At 38.6% G+C, this 21,796-nt stretch overlaps 1 long non-coding RNA gene across 1 annotated transcript; it reads left to right on the plus strand.

Annotated features, from left to right (window-relative positions):
- Positions 1,993-16,421, plus strand: LOC110262836. The gene is made up of 3 exons (XR_002347843.1): positions 1,993-2,092; positions 8,179-8,183; positions 16,411-16,421. It is a non-coding gene; the product is annotated as an uncharacterized LOC110262836 (long non-coding RNA).

Below are 21,796 nucleotides of genomic sequence, written 5' to 3' on the forward strand. Positions count from 1 at the left end.
AAGTGTGTAAAATATCCGCTCATCATGAGATCTGTGGCAGAGTATCCTGCTCGCATCTTTTTGGAATCACAAGAGTGTGCACGGGCACTATATCCTTGGACCATGGGTTGGGGCACGATATCCCTAGGGAGTACCCGTTGTATTCGTGACCGAAAGGTGACGTCTCCATGGAGATGTGTCGGGTTGGCAGTTGAATCGACAATGTGATATCACAACCAAATAGGACAAGCATTCATCATGTGCATCTTCTATCTGTTTGCTTGTTTTGCCGACTTGAATTGCTTGCTTAATTGTATAACATGATTAATTGCTTCTTGAATTTCTTGATATACATGCTATACTTGTGTTTTACTTGCATTGTTACTACTTGTGTTTTCTACTAGGATTGAGGAGGTTCGGAAGGCGGTGGCAATGGGATCGCATGGCGGATAGGCTGGTGAAGGTTGTGGGATAGCGGTGAACTGATAGTTAGAAATTGGGGTAAGTATGGTTTTGGTCCCTAACGTTGAGGGCCAGAATCGAAACCGTCCCTAATCTAATTTTCGATATAAAATCGTCCTTAATATTTTTTTCGTATTAAAATTGTCATTTTTAATAAAATTTTTTGTTTTATTCTTAAAATACCCCTATTCTAATAAATAAAAAAAATAAAATAAAAAAAAGGGGGAGAAAGGAAAAGGGAAGACTTTAATGGCAAAATAACAAGATGGATGAATTCGATTCTGGCACTAAACTTAAGGGACCAAAATCGTACTTACCCCTTAGAAATTCCTTAAGTTAGTTTACCCCCTTTTTATAAAGGTTTAAAGTTATGGTTTTAATTTTAATTATGTTTTAAGTTGAATCTTATGACTGATATGAAGATCTAGAATTACCTCTGGCGTCCCGGGGTCTTATATCTTACATTACTGGGCACTGTTACCATACTTAGAACCTCCGATTCTCATACCATATTCTGTTGTTATTTTTCACATGCAAGTCGTAACCCACCTCGGTGAGTTGCTTGATGGCACTACAAGAAAATAAGCTTTCTGCCACGCTTTAAAAACGTGCCAAAAAGTACAAAAAAGCGTGCCGATAGCTTTTTGCCACGCTTTTTGAGCTTTCAGCACGCTTTTGAAAGGGTCACATCTGCCAGCGTGCCGGTTGCTCTATCGCCACGATTTTGTGGATCTATCGGCATGCTTTTTTTGTTGGCACGCTTTCAACTCTTGCCACGCCTAAAAAGCGTGGCCATAGTTCTTAACCTATAGGTACGCTTAGAAAGCGTACCAAAAAGTGCACATATCGCCACGCTTTTAAAACGTCCCAGAATGTTTGTTTTGGGTACTCTTTAAAAACGTGCCGATAGGAAAAGATATGGCTACACTTTTTAAAGCGTGGCGATAGCCAGTTATACGGCCACACTTTAAAAGCGTGGCAATAGCCTTATAAAATTAAAAAAAAATCCTTTTTCTTATTTTTACCTGCAAAATATAAATTTTCAATCCTTTTTTATTACCAAACTTACAAATATAGTATGCAATTTTTAGTACAACATAAATCAAACAATAATTAGTGACATAATTTTTGCGATAATTGTTTTATACATTAAAAAACTAATACTCAAATACAAAATAAATCTCGAGTTCAAATTCCAAAACTAAAAATTGAAAAAAAAATACAAAAACAATACAACTTAAGCTCAGTCTCATTACAATTAGCAGCAAGGTTTTCAACTTCAGCCAGAATCCTGTAAAACCATTCAATTATACTGCATAAATATAAGCTCAGTCTCATTAATTACGAGTAAATTTTCCAACACAAGCTCCTGAGCTAATGAGCATTCACTTAAACAAAGAGAGAACAGAGATATAGTTCTTTGTTCATCTTTTAATGCATGCATATATACATTCATTTTCTACTTGAAATGAATTTTGGAACAAGAAAGATGATCATTCCCATTCAATAAAGTGAATTTACTTTCCAAGCATACTAGAGAGCAATTTAACATAAAAAAAAAGGATCAACCAGTATACTTCAAATAATAAATGTATTAAAAGCAGTTCGTAAACTAATGTGACCAAAAGGATATATATCAAGTTTGAAAAAAGTGTTAAGACATACTTGGCAAAGTCCTCTGGCTTCTTGCTGAGACCAAAAAGATCATAACCATAGCTGCATCAATAAATATCAAAGAAAATTTAAGCAAAACAAGTCAAAGATTCACAATGTTTGTGATTCAAAGGGGACTAGCTAGAGAAGAATCCACATACTCTCCGGGCACTTCTCCAGTCAAGTATGGTGGGATCTTGGATCGGTCCAAGAGACCCTCTGGGAAGAAGATCCTTCTGTCAGGACCTGTCACCAAATGGAAGCAATGATCAGAAACTAGTTTTCTACCTTGAATTGTACAACTAGAGTATATAAAAAAACTTTGTTAGTTCATTACAAGAACTTAATTAGGACTAATTAGGAGATTATAGGCTATAGCAATAAGTTACCCTCCTCTTACTGCTAAGTCAAACTTTGTTAGTTCCTTCTCTTCCTTTCTCTGTTACCATATTTCAACAAATTACATTGTCAAAAGAATACAACCATGTCTATACTCTATGGACTTGTTAGATACTTTGGTTCTCTCAATTTATTTGCATATTCTATACTGAATTTCTGCTAAAAGAATACTTATAATTTAATAAAAAGTAGTTCATGTAGAAGTTTTTCTAGAATTAAGATTATTTATGAACCCTAGAATTTATGTTGTGTATATTAATTGTGCATAGCTTGGAATTTGTGATTATTGGAGCGTTGGTTCTTGAATTCGTGACTTTTGGTGATTGGAGGCTTGAGTTGGACTCAATTTGGTGATTTACTGCATATTGGGAATCGGCTAAGTTATGGTTTCGGTTTTCTCTATGTAATATATAATATTTATGGACACTTAGGCTAGTAGACCATAGGATAGGATTGAAATAGATTGATGATGATTGTGATGCATGATGATTTTGATGATTGTGATATTGTTGTTGATTATTGAGATGGAAGTTGAATGATGATAATGTTGGGTAGTGATATTGGGTTTGTATGCTTGTGGATGTTAATGAATGATGATGTTTGGTGATGTGGATATAGGATGGTGGAATGATATTTTTGTGATGTATATTGTTGAGGTTTAAATTTTACAAGTAGAATGTGGGTATGGAATGGATGATTTATGTGTTGCTAGGTTTTGGAATGATGAAAAGGTATATGAATATGAATTAATTACATTAGGACTGCTTTGAATGTGGAATAAGTGATGTTGGATTAAAAATTTGGTAAAATTGAGGTTTATAGATCTTTGGTAAAAATAGATTTTTAGTGAACTTCGACAGATCATATTTTGAGCTACAATTTTTGAAATTGAATGATTTTATATCAAATTAAAGATACTTTAAAGAGATTTAAAACGGTATAGATTTTGTAGAAATATAAATTTTGTAGAGAAAGATATGATCGTTAAAAGTTTGGGTCAGAAATCTGAATCCTGTGAAGTTGCAGAATTTGTGATTTGTAAGTTGTGCGTATGCACAACCTCGTGAGCACGCACATGCTGGGATTTGCAATCTGTTTAGGGCGCTCGCACGTACTTGTGCGCGCATTTATCATGAAAACTTTTGCCTTCCGTGCGTATGCACACTTCTATGCGTACGCACACTTTCTGAAAATCCTTCTGGGTGTGCATACGTACAACCCTATGCGTACGCACACTATCTTGTTTTTCAATTAAAACCTTATTTTCAACTATTTTACCTTCCCAGCAAGCTTGTAAACTTCCGTGACACTTACCTATGACTGTTTAGCTTGTTTTTAGGCGTCATAACATAGGAAAGGCTCTAGGTGAAATTAATTAGGTATTTTCTTGTAAAAATGTTTAAAAAATGGAGGCTTAGGTTTTTGGAGTACTGAGGATGGATTAGTGGAGAGAGATGACAGAGTACTGTAATAATGATTGATGTAGTGAGTTGTGAAAATGATGAATTGATGGTAGTTGAGACAAGTCTGGGACTCAAAGTGGAATTATGGATTACTGATGTACTGAAATATATGATTTCTAAAACCACTGATGTAGCATTTTTTTAAATTGAAATTGTTGAGACGCTATGCGCCTGGCAAGGACGGTTTAGTTGGATCCCGCCTGTCGAGGTTGTGGCGGCGGCGTAAGGGTGAAGGTTAGTCCCGCTTATGTTGAGATGTGAGGTCTGTGGCAGAGTATCCTGCTCGCATCCTTTCGGAATCACAAGAGTGTGCACGGGCACTATATCCTTGGACCATGGGCTGGGGCATGATATCCCTAGGGAGTACTGGTGCACGAAATTGTGATCATCAACAATGGCGCCAAAGACTTGGTGCTCTCAAACGTGAATCACACTTTGTCACAACTTCGCACAACTAACCAGCAAGTGCACTGGGTCATCCAAGTAATAAACCTTACGTGAGTAAGGGTCGATCCCACGGAGATTGTCAGCTTGAAGCAAGCTATGGTCACCTTGTAAATCTCAGTCAGGAAGATTCAAATAGTTATAGAGAATTAATAATTAAAACATAATTAAAATATAAACTAGGATAGAGATACTTATGTAATTCATTGGTGAGAATTTCAGATAAGCGTATAGAGATGCTTTCGTTTCTCATGAACCTCTGCTTTTCTGCTGTCTTCATCCAATCATTCCTACTCCTTTCCATGGCAAGCTGTATGTTGGGCATCACCATTGTCAATGGCTACATCCCGTCCTCTCTGTGAAAATGGTCCAATGCGCTGTCACTGCATGGCTAATCATCTGTCGGTTCTCGATCATACTGGAATTTGATTTACTATCCTTTTGCGTCTGTCACTACGCCCAGCACTCGCGAGTTTGAAGCTCGTCACAGCCATCCCTTCCCGAATCCTACTCGGAATACCACAGACAAGGTTTAGACTTTCCGGATCTCAGAAATGGCCGTCCATGGGTTCTAACTTATACCACGAAGACTCTAATATCTCGGACTCGGTCCCCTGTATTAAATATCTAAGAGATACTCATTCTATCTTATCTTCATGTAGAACGGAAGTGGTTGTCAGGCACGTGTTCATAAGTGAGAATGGTGATGAGCGTCACATAATCATGACATTCATCATGTTCTTGGGTGCGAATGAATATCTTAGAATAGGAATAAGCTTGAATTGAATAGAAAAATAATAGTACTTTGCATTAATACTCGAGGAACAGCAGAGCTCCACACCTTAATCTATGGTTTATAGAAACTCTACCGTTGAAAATACATAAGAACAAGGTCTATGTATGGCCGAGAGGCCAGCCTCAATGATCCCAGAACTAAACATCCAATGATCTCTGAATACAATAGTAAAAAGTCCTATTTATGCTAAACTAGTTACTAGGGTTACAAAGATAAGTAAATGATGCAGAAATCCACTTCCGGGGCCTACTTGGTGTGTGCTTGGCTGAGCATTGAAGCTTTCACGTGGAGAGGTCTTTCTTGGAGTTAAACGCCAGTTTGTAACCTGTTTCTGGCGTTTAACTCCACTTTGCAACCTGTTTCTGGCGTTTGACTCCAGAATAGGGCAGGGAGCTGGCGTTGAACGCCAGTTTTCGTCATCTAAACTCGGGCAAAGTATGGACTATTATATATATCTGGAAAGCCCTGGAGGTCTACTTTCCAACGCAATTGAGAGAGTGCCATTTGAAGTTTTGTAGCTCCAGAAAATCCACTTTGAGTGCAGGGAGGTTAGAATCCAACAGCATCTGCAGTCCTTCTTCAACCTTTGAATCTGATTTTTGCTCAAGTCCCTCAATTTCAGCCAGAAAATACCTAAAATCACAGAAAAACACACAAACTCATAGTAAATTCCAGAAATGTAAATTTTATTTAAAAACTAATAAAAACATACTAAATTTAACTAAATCATACTAAAAACTATGTGAAAACAATGCCAAAAAGCGTATAAATTATCCGCTCATCACAACACTAAACTTAAATTGTTGCTTGTCCCCAAGCAACTGAAAATCAAATAGGATAAAAAGAAGAGAACATACTATAAATCCCAAATATCAATGAAACTTAGCTCCAATCAGATGAGCGGGACTAGTAGGCTTTTGCCTCTTGAATAGTTTTGGCATCTCACTTTATCTATTGAAGTTTAGAATGATTGGCATCTATAGGAACTTAAAATTCAGATAGTGTTATTGATTCTCCTAGTTCAGTATGTTAATTCTTGAACACAACTACTTTATGAGTCTTGGCCTTGGCCCTAAGCACTTTGTTTTCCAGTATTACCACCGGATACATAAATGCCACAGACATATAACTGGGTGAACCTTTTTAGATTGTGACTCAGCTTTGCTAAAGTCCCCAATTAGAGGTGTCCAGGGTTCTTAAACACACTCTTCTTTTGCTTTGGACCTCGACTTTAACCGCTCAGTCTCAAGTTTTCACTTGACACCTTCACGCCACAAGCACATGGTTAGGATAGCTTGGTTTAGCCGCTTAGGCCAGGATTTTATTCCTTTAGGCCCTCCTATCCACTGATGCTCAAAGCCTTGGATCCTTTTTATTTACCCTTGCCTTTTGGTTTTAAGGGCTATTGGCTTTTTGCTCTTGCCTTTTGGTTTAAAGAGCTTTTGGCTTTTTCTGCTTGCTTTTTATTTTTCTTTCTCTTTTTTTTTGCCATTTTTTTTCTCTTTTTTTCGCAAGCTCTTCTCTATTCACTGCTTTTTCTTGCTTCAAGAATCATTTTTATGATTTTTCAGATCATCAAATAACATTTCTCCTTTTTCCTTATTCTTCAAGAGCCAACATATTTAACATTCATAAACCACAATATCAAAAGAAATATGCACTGTTCAAGCATTCATTCAGAAAACAAAAAGTATTGTCACCACATCAAAATAATTAAACTAGTTTCAAGGATGAATTCGAAATCCTGTACTTCTTGTTCTTTTATTTTTAGAACATTTTTCATTTAAGAGAGGTGATGGATTCATAGGACATTCATAACTTTAAGACATAGACACTTAAACACTAATGATCATATAGTAAAGACACAAACATAAATAAAACATAAAGCATAAAAACCGAAAAATAGGAAAATAAGAACAAGGAGATTAAGGAACGGGTCCACCTTAGTGAGGATGACGTCTTCCTCTTCTTGAAGAACTAATGGTGCTCTTGAGCTCCTCTATGTTTCTTCCTTGTCTTTGTTGCTCCTCCTTCATAGCTCTTTGATCTTCTATAATTTCATGGCGGATGATGGAATGCTCTTGGTGCTCCATCCTTAGTTGTCCCATCTTGGAGCTTAATTCTCCTAGGGAAGTGTTGATTTGCTCCCAATAGTTTTGTGGAGGAAAGTGCATCCCCTGAGGCATCTCAGGGATTTCATGGTGAGGAATTTCCTCATGTTCATGTTGAGGTCCATGATCTCTTGTTTGCTCCATCCTTTTCTTAGTGATGGGCTTGTCCTCTTCAATGAGGATGTCTCCCTCTATGTCAATTCCAGCCAAATTACAGAGGTGATAGATGAGGTGAGGAAAGGCTAACCTTGCCAAAGTGGAGGACTTGTCAGCCACCTTGTAGAGTTCTTGAGGTATAATCTCATGAACCTCCACTTCCTCCCCAATCATGATACTATAGATCATGATGGGTCGGTCTATAGTAACTTCAGACCAGTTGCTAGTAGGAATGATTGAGCGTTGAATGAACTTTAACCATCCCCTAGCTACTGGTTTGAGGTCAAGTCTTCTTAGTTGAACCGGCTTGCCTCTTGAGTCAATTTTCCATTGAGCTCTTTCCACACATATGTCCATGAGGACTTGGTCCAACCTTTGATCAAAATTGACCCTTCTAGTGTAGGGGCGTGCGTTTTCTTCCATCATTGGTAAGTTGAACGCCAACCTTACATTTTTCGGACTGAAATCTAAGTATTTCCCCCGAACCATGGTAAGCCAATGCTTTGGATTCGGGTTCACACTTTGATCATGGTTCCTAGTGATCCATGTGTTTATATAGAACTCTTGAACCATTAAGATCTCGACTTGTTGAATGGGGTTGGTGAGAACTTCCTAACCTCTTCTTCGGATTTCATGTCGGATCTCCGGATACTCATTCTTTTTTAGCTTGAAAGGAACCTTAGGGATCACTTTCTTCTTGGCCACAACTTCATAGAAGTGGTCTTGATGGACCTTTGAGATGAATCTCTCCATCTCCCATGACTCAGAGGTGGAAGTAATTGCTTTCCCTTTCCTCTTTCTAGAGGTTTCTCTGGCCTTAGGTGCCATTAATGGTTATGGAAAAATAAAAAGAAACGCTTTTACCACACCAAACTTAAAATGTTTGCTCGTCCCCGAGCAAAAGAAGAAAGAAAGAAAGAAGGAGAATAAGAAGAGAAATGGAGGAGAGGGAGAGGGGGGTGTATTCGGCCAAGGTGGTGAAGAGAGGGTTGTGTTGTGTGAAAATGAAGAAGGAAGGAGGGGTTTATATAGGAGTGGGGGGGGTTAGGGTTCGGCCATTAGGGTTAGGTTTGGGAGGGAAAATATTTTGAATTTGAAGGTAGGTGGGGTTTTTGGGGAAGAGAGGATAGATGTGAGTGGTGAAGAGGTGATGGGAAAGAGGGATTGAGGGGATTGGTGAAGGGTATTTGGGGAAGAGAGTTATGAAAAGGTATGAAGAGGAGAGAAGAAGTGGTGGGGATCTTGTGGGATCCACAGATCCAGTGGGGCCAAGGACTTAACATCCCTGCTCCAATTAGGTGTGTAAAACGCCCTTGCTGTGTAATCCTGGCGTTTAACGCCAGACTGTTGCTTGTTTCTGGCATTAAACGTCCAAATGTAGCCTGTTTCTGGCGTTTAACACCAGGTAGATGCTTGTTTCTAGCGTTTAAACGCCAGATTGCTCCTCCTCCAGGGTGTGCTATTTTTAATGTTGTTTTTCATTCTGTTTTTGATTTTTCAGTAGTTTTTGTGACTCGACATGATCATCAACCTAATAAAACATGAAATAAAATAAAAAATATAAAATAGATATAATTAAATAACATTGGGTTGCCTCCCAACAAGCGCTTCTTTAATGTCAGTAGCTTGACAGTGAGCTCTCATGGAGCCTAACAGATGTTCAGAGCATTGTTGGGACCACCCAACACCAAACTTAGAGTTTGAATGTGGGGGTTCAACACCAAACTTAGAGTTTGGTTGTGGCCTCCCAACACCAAACTTAGAGTTTGATTGTGAGGTCTTTGGTTGACTCTGCAGTGAGAGAAGCTTTTCATGCTTCCTCTCCATTATTACAGAAAGAGATCCTTGAGTCTTAAACACAAGGTTGTCCTTATTCAGTTGAAGGACCAACTCTCCTCTATCCACATCAATCACAGCTCTTGATGTGGCTAGGAAGGGTCTTCCAAGGATGATGGATTCATCCTCATCCTTCCCAGTGTCTAGGATTATGAAATCAGCAGGGATGTAAAGGCCTTCAACCTTTACTAACACGTCCTCTACTTGTCCATAAGCCTGTTTTCTTGAGTTGTCTGCCATCTCTAATGAGATTCTGGCAGCTTGCACCTCAAAGATCCCAAGTTTCTCCATTACTGAGAGTGGCATTAAGTTTATTCCTGACCCTAGGTCACACAGAGCCTTCTCAAAGGTCATGGTGCCTATGTTACAGGGTATTAAGAATTTACCAGGATCCTGTTTCTATTGAGGTAATTTCTGCCTATCTAATGCATTCAGTTCATTGGTGAGCAATGGAGGTTCATCTTCCTAAGTCTCATTACCAGATAATTTGGCATTCAGCTTCATAATTGCACCAAGGTACTTAGCAACTTGCTCTTCAGTAACGTCTTCAATCTCTTCAAAAGAAGAATACTCATTAGAGCTCATGAAGGGCAGAAGGAGGTTCAATGGAATCTTTATGGTCTCTAGATAAGCCTCAGATTCCTTTGGTTCCTCAAAGGGAAACTCCTTATTGGTCACTGAGCATCCCAGGAGGTCTTCCTCACTAGGATTCACGTCCTCCTCCTCCCTTGTAGGTTCATCCATGATGGTCAAATCAATGGCCTTGCACTCTCTCTTTGGATTTTCTTCTGTATTGCTTGGGAGAGTACTAGGAGGAGTTTCAGTGACCCTTTTACTCAGCTGGCCCACTTGTGCCTCCAAATTTCTAATAGTGGACCTTGTTTCATTCATGAAACTTAGAGTGGCCTTAGACAGATCAGAGACTATATTTGCTAAGCTAGATGGATTCTGCTCAGAATTCTCTGTCTGTTGCTAATGCACGAAAACTTGTCTCTCAACAATTTTCCCTCGGCAAGTATACCGAATTGTCGTCAAGTAAAAACTCACAATAGAGTGAGGTCGAATCCCACAGGGATTGATTGGTCAAGCAACTTTAATTGGAGGAATGTTCTAGTTGAGCTAAGCAAAATTTGATTGGGGAATTGCAGGAATTTAAATGGCGGGAAGTAAATGGCAGGAAATGTAATTACTGAAAATAAAAGACTGAATGTAAATGATGGAAAGTAAATTGCAGAACCTTAAATGGGGAATGGGGAAGATGAACATAAAAGTAAATGGCAGAAAGTAAAGAGAATGGGTAAGATCAGAAATGGGGAGTTCATTGGGCTCAGGATATGTTGTATTCTCTGGATCAAGTTCATTTTCATCTCTTCCTCAATCAATGCATTCATTGATCTCCTTGGCAATCTTAAGTGATTGAATTCCAATTCCTTGGTAATTCAATCTCTCAAATCTTGATCAATAGCCAATTCCTTGGTCTAATTGCTCATGAGAAGAGATGAAGTGTGGTCACTGATGAGCGGATAATTTATACGCTTTTTGACATTGTTTTTAATATGTTTTTAGTAGGATCTAGTTACTTTTAGGGATGTTTTCATTATTTCTTATGTTAAATTCACATTTCTGGAATTTACTATGAGTTTGTGTGTTTTTCTGTGATTTCAGGTATTTTCTGGCTGAAATTGAGGGACTTGAGCAAAAATCAGATTCAGAGGTTGAAAAAGGACTGCTGATACTGTTGGATTCTGACCTCCTTGCACTCAAAGAGGATTTTCTGGAGCTACAGAACTCGAAATGGCGCGCTTTTAATTGCGTTGGAAAGTAGACATCCAGGGCTTTCCAGCAATATATAATAGTCCATACTTTGGCCAAGAATAGACGACGTAAACTGGCGTTCAACGCCAGCTTTCTGCCCAAATCTGGCGTCCAGCGCTAGAAAAGGAGCCAAAACCAGAGTTGAACGCCCAAAATGGCACAAAAGCTGGCGTTCAACTCCAAGAAGGACCTCTACACGTGCAACACTCAAGTTCAGTCCAAGCACACACCAAGTGGGCCCCGGAAGTGAATTTATGCATCAATTACTTACTCATGTAAACCCTAGTAGCTAGTGTATTATAAATAGGACCTTTTACTATTGTATTAGACATCTTTGGTCTCAGTTTTAATCCATTGTTCATCTTAGGAGACTATTGATCACGTTTTAGGGGGCTGGCCATCTCGGCCATGCCTGGACCTTTCACTTATGTAATTTTAACGGTAGAGTTTCTACACTCCATAGATTAAGGTGTGGAGCTCTACTGTTCCTCAAAGATTAATGCAAAGTACTACTGTTTTCTATTCAAATCTTCTTATTTCGCTTCTAAGATATTCATTCGCACTTCAACCTGAATGTGATGAACGTGACAATCATCATCATTCCCTATGAACGCGTGCCTGAGAACCACTTCCGTTCTACCTTCGAGTGAATGAGTATCTCTTAGAACTCCTAACCAGAATCTTCGTGGTGTAAGCTAGAATGATGGCGGCATTCAAGAGAATCCGGAAAGTCTAAACCTTGTCTGTGGTATTCCGAGTAGGATTCAATGAATGAATGACTGTGACGAGCTCCAAACTCGTGATTGCGGGGCGTTAGTGACAGACGCAAAAGGATAGTAAATCCTATTCCAGCATGATTGAGAACCGACAGATGAATAGCCGTGCCGTGACAGGGCATTGGATCATTTTCCCGAGAGATGACCGAAAGTAGCCATTGACAGTGGTGATGTATCACTTAAAGCCAGCCATGGAAAGGAGTAAGACTGATTGGATGAAGATAGCAGGAAAGCAGAGGTTCAGAGGAACGAAAGCATCTCCATTTGCTTATCTGAAATTCTCACCAATGAATTACATAAGTATTTCTATCCCTATTCTATTAATTATTATTTGAAAACACCATTATCAATTTATATCTGCCTAACTGAGATTTGCAAGGTGACCATAGCTTGCTTCATACCAACAATCTCCGTGGGATTCGACCCTTACTCACGTAAGGTATTACTTGGACGACCCAGTGCACTTGCTGGTTAGTTACACGGAATTGTGAACCATGGTACTGGCACCACGTTTTTGGAGCCATTGCCAGGGAAAGAAAGAGCGATAAACTTTACATAATTAAAGTGTAATCACGATTCCGCATACCAAGTTTTTGGCGCCGTTGCCGGGGATTGTTCGAGTTTGGACAACTGATGGTTCATCTTGTTGCTCAGATTAGGTAATTTTCTTTTTATTTTATTTTCAAAAATTTTTCAAAAATATTTCTAAAATTTTCTCATCTGTTTTCGAAAAAAAAATGTTTTCAAAAATTTTATTCAATATGGCTTCAAAATTTTTAAGAATGAATTCTAGTGTCTCATGACCTTATTTTTCTTTTACAAATAATTTTCGAAAAAAATCCAAAAAAATTAGAAAATCATAAAAATAAAAAATATTTATTTTTCTGTTTCTTGTTTGAGTCTTGAGTCATATCATAAGTTTGGTGTCACTTGCATATGCATCTTGCATTTTTCGAAAATTCAGACATTCGTAGTGTTCTTCATGATCTTCAAGTTGTTCTTGGTAAGTCTTCTTGTTTGATCTTGATGATTTTTTGTTTTGTGTCTTTTATTGTTTTTCATATGCATTCTTGAATTCTTAGTGTCTAAGCATTAAAGAATTCTAAGTTTGGTGTCTTGCATGTTTTCTTTGCATTAAAAGTTTTTCAAAATTGTGTCTATGATGTTCATCTTGGCATTCAAAGTGTTCTTGGTGTTCATCTTGACATTCATAGCATTATTGCATGCATTCATTGTTTGATCCAAAAATTTTCATGCATTGCTTCATTTTCATGTTTTTCATAAAAATTTCAAAAATAAAAAAAATATATTTCCCTTTTTCTCCTTATCAAATTCAAAAATTTGGATTGACTTTTTCAAAAATTTTTAAAATCAAATTGTTTCTCATGAGTCAAATCAAATTTTCAATTTGAAAATCTTATCTTTTTCAAAATCTTTTTCAAAAATAAAATCTTTTTCAAAATTCTTAGTTATTTTCGAAAATTCCAAAAATATTTTTCAAAAATATTTTTCTTATTTTTATATCAAATTTTCGAAAATAACATAATCAATTAATGTTTTGATTCAAAAATTTGAAGTTTGTTACTTGCTTGTTAAGAAAGATTCAAACTTTGAATTCTAGAATCATATCTTGTGATTTCTTATGAATCAAGTCATTAATTGTGATTTTAAAAATCAAATCTTTTTCAAAAACTAATTTCTATCATATCTTTTCAAAAATATCTTCTCATTTTACCTTTTTCAAAAAGTTGGTTTCAAAATATCTTTTCTAACTGCCTAACTTCTTATCTTTTCAAAATTTGTTTCAACTAACTAACTAACTTTTTGTTTGTTTCTTAACTTTTTCAAAACTACCTAACTAATTCTCTCTCTCTAATTTTCGAAAATATCTTCCCTCTTTTTCAAAAATTTCTTTTTAATTAACTAATTATTCTTATTTTTATTATTTCAAAAAAAAAATTTTTTTTCGAAAAATACTAACATTTTTCAAAAACCATTTTCGAAAATCACTAACTCTTTTTCAAAAATTATTTTCAGGACGTCCAGTGAACAATAAGGAGCTTCCCTCTGAGGAACAAAAGGACTCTGAGGCTCATCTAGAGACCATAGAGATTCCATTGAACCTCCTTATGCCCTTCATGAGCTCTGATGAGTATTCCTCTTCTGAAGAGAATGAGGATGTTACTGAAGAGCAAACTGCCAAGTTTCTTGGTGCAATCATGAAGCTGAATGCCAAATTATTTGGCATTGATACTTGGGAAGTGGAACCTCCCTTGTTCATCAATGAACTAAGTGATCTGGATCAACTGACATTGCCTCAGAAGAGACAGGATCCTGGAAAGTTCATAATACCCTGTACCATAGGCACCATGATCTTTAAGGCTCTATGTGACGTTGGTTCAGGAATAAACCTCATGCCCCTCTCTGTAATAGAGAAACTGGGAATCTATGGGGTGCAAGCTGCTAAAATCTCATTAGAAATGGCAGACAATTCAAGAAAACAGGCATATGGACAAGTAGAGGACGTATTAGTAAAGGTTGAAGGCCTTTACATCCGGAAAGAAAGAGCGATGAACTTTACATAATTAAAGTGTAATCACGATTTCGCGTACCAGTCACTGATTATACCACATGTATTCATAAATCAAAATGTTTGTAGGATTATATGTCACTATATCCATCCAAACCCCAATTTGGTCCAACATGAGAAAGCATTTCTAGCATGATCTCTTCATTCCTCTTCAAAGGTTTCGAAGAGATCCAAGTATGAATAGCTTCTTTTCCAAGACAACTACCCAATTGGATGAAGATTGAAAGCTTTCTAGTAAAATCAAGAGAAAAGAAAGAAGAAGAATAATGAAAACTATTATTGATCCATCAAATTACAACAGAGCTCCCTAACCCAATAAAAGGGGTTTAGTTGTTCATAGCTCTGGAAATTGAAAGCAAAGATGGAAAATACATTCTCAAAGTAAAACTAAAGTGCAGAAAAAGTAAAATTATACAGAGAGTAGTTCTCCTAATGCAAAAAGCTCTCTTCTCTAGTTCAAAACTACTCCTATATATACAACTCTTCTTATATTCTAGTTGGCTCTTCAAGTCTTTGGATATGGGCCTTTGGATCTTGAGTTGAAGCAGTTTGGAATCTTCAGTGGGCTCAGCTTTACTTGCAGAGAAAGTGTGAAGTAGGCAGGGACTTTAGCTAGGACGTTAGTGGCATTAACGTTAAGTGAAAATGTGGGTTCGAGAACGTTAGGGACAATCACCTTTTTCACTAACGTTCCTAGCCCAAGATGGTTCACGTTAACTTCAACGTTAGTGGCACTAACGTGACCACTAACGTTGCCTCTTGGTCCATCGCGAGCGTTATTGGCGTTCACCTTTGCCAATAACGTTACTCTTAGCCCCCCTTTTCTCACGTTAGAGTCCACGTTAGTATAACTAACGTGACTTTTAACGTGGGCATGCCTTAGCCTCGAGGGCATTAGTGACACTTACCTTTGTCACTAACGCTCCAAACGCCCCTTCTCACGTTAGTGCCTCACGTTAATTGTCTTAAAGTGGCCACTAACGTGGTGGTGGTTGCCATCTCCAACGTTAGTGACAAAGGTGAGTGTCACTAACGTTGGTTCATTATTTCTTTCCTCCACGTTAGCTTCCACGTTAATGCCATTAACATGGCAACTAACGTGGCTCATAGTGGCTTGGTCCAACGTTAGTGACAAAGGTGAGTGTCACTAACGTTGGTGATTCCTTGCTCCTCCCACGTTAGAGTACACGTTAATGTAGTTAATGTGACTCTTAACGTGGCCAATTGGGCTTAGTCCAACGTTAGTGACAAAGGTGAGTGTCACTAACGTTGGCATTGTCTTCCTTTTCCACATTAGAGTTCACATGAACTGAGTTAACGTGACTCTTAACGTGGCCAATTGCCAATTTGGAGCGTTAGTGATATTCACTTTTACCACTAATGCTGGAGCTCCCTTTCTCTCCACATTAACTACCACATTAATGTAGTTAATGTGGCAATTAACGTGGGCCATGATGGTTTCGAAGGCGCTATTGGCAATCACTTTTCTCATTAACGTTGCAAGTTTATTCCCATTCCACGTTAGTGGTCACGTTAATTAGATTAACGTTTAACGTGACTGCTAATGTGGCTCTTCCTTGCTTCCTTTGTCCTGAAACCAAGCAAATAAAGTGCATCAAAGCTCTAATCCAAGTTATGAGACATGCATTATCCAATTTATCCTTCAATTCATGCATAATTCTCATAAAATCACATGAAATTTACAATGTTTGCTTGAATCAAGATGTAAGTGATTATCTACCCAAAACTTTCTTATTAACTAAGAAAATGCATGAAACTACCATAAAACAGTAAAGAAAAGGTCAGTGAAATTGGCCAAAATGCCCTGGTATCACAACACCAAACTTAAAGCTTGCTTGTCCCTAAGCAAGTACTGAAACATGAGAATGATGAATGAAATGACAAGAGAAATGAGTCATTATTGTGGAAGTCATGTCCTTGGTTTTATGGGGTTTCATGCACAGCAACTTAGGTTCATTCCTTCATTGGCTTTCAGACCTTTACCATGCCCTGGAATACTCACTTGATTGTACCCTATGAGACTTTTATTCATTGATCCCTTTGTCTTTTTAGGGTTTGATTGTGTTCTTTAGACTAGATGCTCTGTAAGAGGGTGACTCTTTAATATAAGCTTTTAGCCAGCACTCCCGAACCAGTTGGTTCAAGGTGCTAGGTGTTAAGACACCCCTAAGGACTTACTCCCTCAAGTCTCTTTCCCCCATACATTCACATCACAGGCACATGGTTTGTTATTTTTCTTCTTGAGACCTTGGTGTCCAGCACCTCTTTGGGTTACTAAGTGCTCTGTAGCAAGGATTACTCTTGATAGTGGACTTTCAGCTGATAATCCCGGGTTAGTTAACCCAAGTTACCAAGTGATAAGGCACCTCTGAGAGCTTATTCATCCATGTATATCCTTTGCACAAGAGCACCACAGACACATGCCTTAAGATTTAACCCTTGGTGCCTAGCCTTATTTCTTACTCTTTTTCTTTATTTCTCAACTTTCATTTTTCTTTCCCCTTTTCTTATTAGGATCTTGTTATTTAGCTAGTCTCATGGGGTGTGTTTCAAGCATATGATTCAAGACAGGTAGTTGCCTTCCTACCTTGTTGGTGAACTAACTTAGCTAAGTAATTACTACACCACAAGCTTAAGAACTTACTCCACAAATTGAACATCACTCTGGTCTTTCATAACATCTCTTTTTATTTGACTTAAAGGACAAGCATACAAGTAAGCAAGGTGAAAATGCAGCAGATAGCTTGGCACAGCACACATATGACAAAGGCGGGAAAAAACGAACATTAAATCCTAGTGATGTAAACTGAAGAGTAGCTAATAATCAGGGATACATTTAGACTTCCAATTTGAGCATTTCCAAGCATATGGAATCAAGTAACAATACAACCTTTTGGTGGTGACTTCTAGCCATCCCTTTGTTGTCATCGTCCATAGCTTTTGCATCCTTCTTTGCTTCCTTGGATGATGGTGCACCGTTGTTCCCAAAGATTTGATTGAATTCCTGCAAAGTTATTGGAAGTTGCTTGTTCCCAAAGCACTTGAGAATTAGTTAGCATGCATGCATGCTTGTGAGTTTCTGAACCTGATTTGGTGTGTGAACACCAAACTTAGTTCCTTGCCTAATGCAACAGATTGAATACATGCAGAGGATCTTATGTGCTTTTATTACTAAAACGACTATGAACTAGAAACTAAACTCTTGTCAAGTGGTTTCCCTGATTGGTTGGGGCTAGCAATTTGCTCTTGAAGAGGTGTAGCGTGATTCTAACTGAAATCTTTGATGGAACACCAAACTTAGAATTACACATTCACTCTTGGATTGTTTTGGTGTGCAACACCAAACTTAGCTCCTCGCAATACAGGGTAAACTACTTGTAAATTTTATTGAAATGATCATGAAAAGGAAACTACCTTAGGTTGGGTTGCCTCCCAATGAAGCGCTCTTTTAGCGTCGCTAACTCGACGATTTCTCCATCAGTTGAGATGATATTTCACTTTGGGGCTTTCCCTCATGTTGCCCATGTAATGCTTGAGCCTTTGTCCGTTCACAGTGAAAGTCCTCCTTGAGCTTTCCTCCATGATTTCTATGTGTCCATACGGCGAGACCTTTGTGACAAGAAAGGGTCCAGACCACCTTGATTTGAGTTTTCCAGGGAAAAGTCTCAATTTGGAGTTGTAGAGGAGCACTTGCTGCCTCTTTTCGAAACTCCTGGGTATCAGATTGAGGTCATGTCTTCTCTTTGCCTTTTCTTTATAGATCTTGGCATTTTCATAGGTTTGAGATCTGAACTCCTCCATTTCCTGCAGCTGCAGGACTCTTTTTTTCACCAGCGGCAAGGCTATCAAAATTTAGTAGCTTGAGAGCCCAGAGGGCTTTGTGTTCAAGCTCTAATGGTAAATGACAAGCCTTTCCATATACCAGTTGATATGGGGACATCCCGATTGGTGTTTGAATGCAGTTCTGTATGCCCAAAGAGCATCATCTAGCTTCTTTGACCAATCCTTTCTTGATGCTCCTACAGTCTTTTCCATAATCCTTTTTAACTCTCTGTTAGATATCTCGGTTTGCCTACTTGTTTGGGGGTGATAAGGTGTGGCAACCTTGTGCTTTACCCCGTATCGTAGGAGAAGAGCTTCTAGTGGTCTGTTACAAAAATGGCTCCATCCATCACTGATGAGCGCTCGTGGGACTCCGAACCGGCTAAAGATATTCTTTTTGAGGAAGTTCATGACCACCTTGTTATCATTTGTTGGGGTTGCAATGGCCTCTACCCACTTGGAAACGTAATCCACTGCTACTAGGATATACTTGTTTGAATATGAGGTTGGAAATGGTCCCATGAAATCGATTCCCCATACATCAAACAGTTCCAGTTCTAAGATGAAATTATGTGGCATCTCATTTCTTTTGGGCAGGTTTCCATCTCTTTGGCATTTATTGCAGCTCTTTGCTACTTCCTTGGCATCCTTGAAAAGGGTGGGCCAAAAAAAATCCACTTTGTAACACCTTGGCTGCAGTTCTTTCCCCTCCAAAGTGGCCTCTATAGCACGAGCCATGGCAGTTCCATAAGACCTCTTTTCCCTCTTCTTCTGAAACACATATTCTAAGGATTCCATCTGAACACTTCTTGAATAGGTATGGTTCATCCCAAACAAAATACTTCGTGTCATTGATGAGCTTTCTTTTTTGATGTTTGTTGATTTCTGGAGGTAAAGCTCCAGTTGCCTTGAAATTGGCAATATCTGCAAACTAGGATGCTCTGTGAACCGTCATCAACTGCTCATCTGGGAAGAACTCATTTACACTTGTATCATGTGATCCTTCTTTATCATGAGGGATTCTGGATAGGTGATCTGCTACTTTGTTCTCCACTCCTTTCTTGTCTCCAATTTCAATATTGAATTCCTGCAACAACAAGATCCATGTTATTAGTCTTGGTTTTGATTCTTGCTTGGCAAACAAATATTTAAGTGCTGTGTGATCTGTGAAAACGATCACTTTGGCACCAATGAGATACGATCTAAACTTTTCAAATGCAAAAACTATTGCCAGCAACTCCTTTTCAGTAGTGGTATAATTTCTTTGAGTGTCATTGAGGACTTTGCTGGCATAGTATATTACATGGACCAAGTTATCTTTCCTTTGTCTTAACACTGCCCCAACTGCAAAATCAGATGCATCACACATCAGTTCAAATGGTAAGTTCCAATCAGGTGGAGAAATGATAGGGGCAGAGGACAACCTCTTTTTCAAGTTTTCGAATGCTAGCATGCATTTTTCATCAAAGACAAATGGTGTATCAGATACAAGGAGATTGCTTAAGGGCTTGGCTATCTTTGAAAAATCTTTAATAAACCTTCTGTAAAAGCCGGCATGCCCTAAAAAGCTCCTAATTGCCTTGACATCACTTGGTGGGGGTAATTTTTCAATGAGTTCCACCTTAGCTCTGTCTACCTCAATGCCTTGGTTAGAAACCTTATGGCCAAGAACTATTCCTCCTGTCACCATAAAGTGACATTTCTCCCAATTCAAGACCAAGTTTGTCTTTTGACATCTTTTTAATACCAGGGCCAAGTGATTTAGGCAATTGGGGAAGGAATCTCCGAATACCGAAAAGTCATCCATAAAGACTTCAATGAATTTTTCTATCATATCTGAGAAAATGGAGAGCATGCAGCGTTGGAAAGTTGCAGGTGCATTACATAGCCCAAATGGGATGCACCTGTAGGAAAACACTCCATATGGGCAAGTGAATGAGGTTTTCTCTTGGTCTCTCGGATCAACCACTATTTGGTTATATCCTGAATAACCATCGATAAAACAGTAATATGCGTGTCCTATAAGTCTTTCCAGCATCTGATCCATGAAAGGAAGGGGGAAATGATCTTTTCTTGTAGCTTCATTGAGTTTTCTGTAGTCTATGCACATCCGCCATCCTGTGACGGTCCTTGTAGGGATTAGTTCGTTCTTCTCATTGGGGACTACAGTGATTCCTCCTTTTTTTGGGACAACTTGCACGGGGCTGACCCATGGACTGTCTGAGATCGGGTAGATCACCCCTCCCTGCCATAACTTCATGACTTCTTTCTGTACCACTTCCTTCATGACTGGATTCAGCCACATTTGGGGTTGAATGGATGGTTTGACATTGTCTTCCAACGGTATCTTATGCATGCATATGGCTGAACTGATTCCTTTCAGGTCAGCGAGGGTCCATCCAATGGCATCCTTATGCTTTCGCAATACTTGGAGTAGTTCATCCTCTTGATCTTGGCTGAGGGCTGAGTTTATGATCACTGGGTAACTTTCATTCTCTCCTAAGTATGCATATTTGAGAGTGGGTGGCAGTGCTTTGAGTTCAAGTTTGGGTGCTTCTTTTTTTCATTCTCTTCCTTTGGTGCACCCTGTATATGAATCTCTGCTGTTGCAGCCTCTTCGCTAAATGTTGATTCCTCCTCTGTTAAACCTTCAAGTTCTTCTTCTTCAAAAATCTCTTGTACTGCGTCTTCCAGTGAATCCAACCTCATACATTCGCCCAATGGTTCTGGTGGGTAACTCATGGCCTTGAACACATTGAATGTCATTGATAAACCACTATTTTATGGTTTATCTTGTGCTCAATTGAGTGGTTTTTATCTACTCGTTACCCACTTATTCATACTATTTGCATGGTTTTACATTTGCCTTCCTAATTATGTGCTTTAATTGAAAACATGTTTCTTTGGACTTATCTTTGCTAATATTAATCCTCTCTTATTACCATTAGATGCCTTGATATGTGTGTTAAGTGCTTTCAGAGATTACAGGGCAGGAATGGCTCAGAGGATAGAAAGGAAGCATGCAAAAGTGGAAGGAATACAAGAAGTTGGAGAAATTGCTAAGCTGTCCAGCCTGACCTCTTCACACTCAAACGGCTATAACTTTAGCTACAGAGGTCCAAATGATGCGGTTCCAGTTGCGTTGGAAAGCTAACGTCCGGGGCTTCGATTTGATATATAATATGCCATAGTTACCCTGACGCTAGGTGACGCGACCGCGTGCTCCATGCGGACGCGTTGCAGTGACGAAAATCAGCGTGTTTGAATTCGCAACCAGCGAATTCTGGGCTGTTTCTGACCCAATTTGCGGCCCAGGAAACACCGATTAGAGGCTATAAAGTGGGGGAATGCATCCATTCATAATCACGCTTCCATAATTCACTTTTCATGTAGTTTTTAGAGGGAGAGGTTCTCTCCTCTCTCTTAGGATTTAGAATTAGGATTCCTCTTAAAGGAATTAGGATGTATTATTA

This window comes from Arachis ipaensis, chromosome B05 (assembly GCF_000816755.2).
Source record: "Arachis ipaensis cultivar K30076 chromosome B05, Araip1.1, whole genome shotgun sequence".
NCBI lineage: Eukaryota > Viridiplantae > Streptophyta > Magnoliopsida > Fabales > Fabaceae > Arachis > Arachis ipaensis.